The sequence below is a fragment of the Myotis brandtii genome, unplaced genomic scaffold (genome assembly GCF_000412655.1).
Source record: "Myotis brandtii unplaced genomic scaffold, ASM41265v1 scaffold789, whole genome shotgun sequence".
NCBI lineage: Eukaryota > Metazoa > Chordata > Mammalia > Chiroptera > Vespertilionidae > Myotis > Myotis brandtii.
In genome coordinates, this window is record NW_005371168.1 from 615,445 (window position 1) to 621,117 (window position 5,673).

At 33.2% G+C, this 5,673-nt stretch overlaps 1 pseudogene; it reads left to right on the top strand.

The window, feature by feature from the left end:
• The first annotated feature begins 361 nt into the window (after window positions 1–361).
• Window positions 362–5,157, top strand: LOC102239170 (annotated as a pseudogene).
• The last annotated feature ends 516 nt before the right edge of the window (window positions 5,158–5,673 follow it).

The following is a 5,673-nucleotide window of genomic DNA, read 5'->3' on the forward strand; positions in this document are numbered from 1 at the left end:
ATTGCCCTGATTAGCCCATGGGAAGGGTAGCGGAGGTATGACTAATTACCATGTTTCTCTATTATTAGATAGGATGCTATTTTTAATACATACATACCTATGGTAAAGTTTACTTTATAAATTAGGCACAGTAAGAGATTAATAACAACAATAATCAAACAGAACCATTATAACAATATATTGTAATATAAGTTTGTGAATCTCTCTCTTTCCAAGTTCCTTGTACTGTACATACAGTGTGGGTATGCTAGACAAAAGAATGATTCATGTCTTGGGTGGGACAGAGCAAGATGGTGTGAGATTTAATGATTCTACTCAGAATGGTGTAGGACATAAAACTTATGAAATACTGTAGTTGACCATGGTAACCGAAAGTGCAGAAAGTGAAACCACTGATAAGGTGGGACTATTGTAATAGCAGCTTTCAAAATTGGAAATGCCATTCATTAAGGATGCTGCATCACTTACACTAACAGAAGAGGGCACTCTTGAACTAAGAATCTCATAAACTACCCCAAACTGCTAAGTCTAAAATCTAGTGGTTTATGTCTATACCAGAAGTTAGCTAACGTCTTTTGTAAATGACTAGATAATAAGTATCTTCAGCTTTGTGGGACATACAATTTATGTCACATCTACTTACGTCTGCTGTTGTAGTGTGAAATTAGCCAGAGATAATACATAAATTATAGACATGACTTTGTTCCAATAGCTTTGTTAACCAAAACAAGTCTAATTTGACTCACTGACTGCAGTTTGAGGACTCCTAATCTAACCCTATCCATTATAAAAAGAAAATAATCAAAACATTTTAGTAAATTGAAAACCTTCTCCCAAAGGACACTAACAAGAAGGCAAATAAACATAACACTCCAAGATGAAGCAAATATTGGTAGGGAACATGTGTACATAGAACAATTTACCTTCAACGAAATACACCGAAACAATTGCTATTAAAACTTTTTAGCTCTCATAATTAATAATGGATGGTGATCCCAGGTTTGGACAAGTACAAGATGAGCCTAGAAAATCTTATTGTACCATAGAATAAGAATATGTTGAAAAAGATGTGAAACATTCAACCAATAAATGAGACAGGGTTGTCGTTAAATTAAAATAAATGCAATTAAAGATTACATATAACCCCCCAAAATAAAACAATTCATGAGTCATCATTGATATAAATGATTACACAAATAAAGATAGTAAAAGAAATATTCTTTAATATAATCTTAAAATATATATAAAAAGAATGATGAAGTTTAAAAGTTGATTTAAAAGTAATCTTTGTAATAATTATTTCATAAAAAATGCTTCAATGCATGGTAAAATCAATGGATAAAATTTTATTGAGCTATATGACACTTACATTGTCTCAAATACCCACTGGCCTTCCTCTAATGAAATTAGTTATGAATACAATGGGAGAAATTACTTACTCTACAGAGTAAGACCTGTCAGACACTACCTTAATCAAGTGATCAAAGTAAATATATTTAAAAAGAACAATTAAAAACCATGCACCATTTGTCAAGATGCAAAGAACACATATTCACTTTTGATTTTTGTTTTATTTTGTTTTTCCATAAAGAGTAGCCTGAAATCTAACACTAGGAAATATCAAATTCAAATTGATAAGTATTCCATAACATAACTGATGGCTTGAAATGACATCTCATTGTGGTTTTAACTTGCATTTTTTCTATCTATTATTTATGAAATAGACCACATTATTTTTTATGCCTGTTTATGTTTCTTCTCCAAAACAATACCTGCTATTTCATTATTTTATTTTTTAAAATTGACTTTCAGGCCTTATCTATTAAATATTATTTTTGGACAAATGCACTGAACACATTTGCCTCAAAATTTTAAAGTATGTTATTTAATGCAATTTTATTTATTTATATATTTACCAAGCATAACTTTCAAATCTTGCTTAAAATAGTTTACCCTACTCCAAATGATAAATATATTCTATCTTATTATTTCTTGATGTTTTAAATCTTTGCTTTTCATATCTATGCTTTTAGTTTTCTTTTTGAAATTATTTTTGCATGTGGCAGAAGAAAAAAATGCAATAGAAAATTAATTGTCCCAACACTAGATTATTTTGTATATTGTGACAATTCATAGTCATCAATGGAATATGACATTTTTAATTCTTTCTTTCAAGCCCTTAGGTTTTAACTACATTTTACTGTCTTCCTGCATTATCTAGAATCATTTTTCAATAGAGAATTACATGGGATGGATTTGGTATATTCTAGTACTCTTGATTTTAAAAAGAATGCTTCTGACATTCTAATATTAAATATGATAATGACACTATATTTGAAGTAGGTATTCATTATTCAGTGTAGAGAAGTTTTCTGTTACCCTTGGTTTATTAAGAGCTTTTATGATTAATCAACAATGTGTTTTATTGAATGTACTTTCTTCCTCTAATGAAAAGATTAAATGGTATTTCAACTTAATCTTTTAATACAGTGTTATTCCATAGTAGATTTGCTAGTAGTAAACCAAACTTGTATGCACAGGTTAAAATCAATTTATCATTATGTAGCATATTTTTAAAAATTATATTCACTTTGGTAATATTGTCTTAAGAATATTTTCACCTATCTTTATGTGTTGGTTTGAACTATAATTTTTCTTTTTATACAGTCCTTGTGTAGTATTCTATGGTATAGTCAGCAAATTCCAATGAAATAACAGAAAGCTTGGAATACGACTCAAACATTGAGAAAAACTCTCTGGCAAACTCATCAAAAGTACATGGCAGCATCAGATGAATTTGAAATCTGCAGTACACTGAACACAACCATAGCAAAAATAACAGCAACTAAAATTCAAATTTAACTTGCTCCTCAAGATTAACTCAATTTCCTCACTAATTGACTTCGATGACAATGTTCATTTATAAGTATAAATATTTCTTTTCTAACTTTCTCCTGTTCTACCTGAGATGCGTGATATACAATCAAAATTTATGAGACACTAAAAATGTAAGAAAACTCAATTAATTGTTAAGAAGCAAAGCAGTCAATGGAACAAAAATTAGAGATTATTTAGATTTTAGAACCCTTCCTTGGACATGGACATTGAAATAATTGTGATTAATTTACTAAAACATAGAGTGGGAAAGGTGGACTACTTAAGTGAAAAGGTAGACATTTCAACACAGTGTTAGAATTAAAAGAAAGCGATGAGTACAAATAATATAAAAGAATTATCAAACTCATCACTAGGTGTAACACAGATGAGTAAACAATTAGTGAACATGAATTTAGGTCACTGGAAATTATACAAAATGTAAGGAAAAGAGTAAATAGTAAGAAAAAAAAGCTGTGGGACCATCTCAAACTCTATGATTGATATATATATATATCTTTACCCACCAAGACAGCTTTGAAGCTGTGGGACCATCTCAAACTCTATGGTATATATATATATATATATCTTTACCCACCAAGACAGCTTTGAAAATTAAAAGCAAAATAAAACATTTAGACAAAAAGAAAATATAACAAAAATAAAAACAGCTGAGGAGATGTATTGCCAGCACATCTGTACTACAATAATGTGAAAGAATTTCTTCAGGTAGAAAAAAAAATTGAATTTTCACAAAGAAATTATGAGCCTTAGAAATGGTAAAGGTAAACTAAATGATACTGAATACTTATATATATTGGAAGTATTTTGGACATATACTGTTACAAAGTTCTCACCCTGTATGTGAATGGTATAATATGTCTTGTACATAAGGTACATAAATACACAAACTATAAAGATTTACATTCTGATTGTGGTGGTTGTCATTTGACTGTATGCATTTGTGAAATCTCACAGAACTATACACTATAAATGCAATTTTCTATATAAATTATACTTAAGATAAATGAATAGAAGAAGAATAATCCAGAGAGAGGGAAGGGAAGGAAAGGGGAGAGGAGTGGAGGGGAGGGGAGGGGAGGGGAGGGGAAAGGAAGAAGAGAGGCAGACCATGATTTGTTGAATAAAAAAATGGAAGTTCTAATATATGCTGTTTGACATGTCAGTGATAATTTGTCAATGATCTAAGGACAGAGGGGCATAACAGCATTTTGAATATGGAGAGAAACTGTAGGTTGTAAGATAAGTCCTCATTTATCTAAAAAATTAGTCAACTGATAATTGACATGAAAACAGTGAATAAAACATTTTTAAATGCAGTATAAATACAATTAGAGGTGTATATATAATTAACAGAATAACTAAAAGTAGACAAATTTATAAGAAAAGATACTCAATATTACTAATCATAAAAAACACACATCAAAACCACAATGAGATTTCACCTCACACCTGATAGAATGGCTATTATAAAAAAAGTCAACAGATAACAAGTGTTGGTGAGGATGTGGAGACAAGTGATCCCTTGGGAACTCTTGGTGGGATTGTAAAGTGGTACGGCCACTAAGAAAAACAGTATGGAGATTCCTCCAAAAATTTAAAATAGAATTACTATACAATCCAGCAATTCTACTTCTGGGTGTATATCTTAAAAAAAAGAAAACACTAATTTGAAAAGATATAGACACCCCCATATTAATTGCAGCATTATTTACAATAGCCAAGATATAGAAGCAAATTAAGTGTCCATCAATAGATGAGTGACCCCTTTCCCCAGCTGCCGGTAAGGTGCTCGGTTCCTCGGAGGAAGCTAAGGCTGAGTTGGGGTGAGACCCTCACTTCACCACTCGTGGCAGTGCTCGCCCAGCACTCACCCTCACCATGGCCTGTCTTGGAGCTCGCCTGCATCTACTCGGCCCTTATCCTGAACGATGATGAAGTGACGGTGACGGAGGATAAGATCAATACCCTCATGAAAGCAGCTGGTGTAAATGTTGAACCTTTCTGGCCAGGCTTGTTTGCAAAGGCTCTGGCCAATGTCAAGATTGGGAGTCTCATCTGCAATGTAGGGGCTGATGGACCTGCCCCTGCAGCTAGTGTTGCACCAGCAGGAGGTTCGGCCCCCACCGCTTCTGCCCCAGCTGAGGATAAGAAAGTTGAAACAAAGAAAGAATAATCTGAGGAATCTGATGATGACATGGGCTTTGGTCTTTTTGACTAAACTAGCTCTTTTGTAACACAGTCAATAAAAGCTGACCTCTGTGAAAAAAAAAATAGATGAATGGAGAAAGAAAATGTGTTATACACACACAATGGAATATTACTCATAAAAAAGTATGAAGTATTACCATTTGTGACAACATGGAAGTGTTAGAGTAGGCAGATAGAAAGCTATGAGCTGGGAGAGGCTGGGAGAGGCAGCTGGGCTTGGAGGAAGTAAATGTGAGACGTGACAAAATGAAAATAGACAATGGAGGTGGCAGGCCTCTATGTGAGCAAGAAAGATTCAGAGTCCTCCAAAATGTGGTCTAACTGGTGGCATAACACCCAGTGAAGGAGCCTTATAGGTTAAAGATACATTTTTTTGAGACATGAGGGAGGGGCTGACTTTCTCCTTTCCTGGGGGCATTCCAGCCTAGGGGTATAAATCCTCAAAACTCCCAAATATGGGGGCACTCGGTTCCATCTCAGCCAGCTGAGCTGCCTGCTCAGGGCCTGAGTGTATTTCTTTCCTACAAATAAATCCTCTCTTGCTTTTGCTTCTATTTGTTGTCTCTT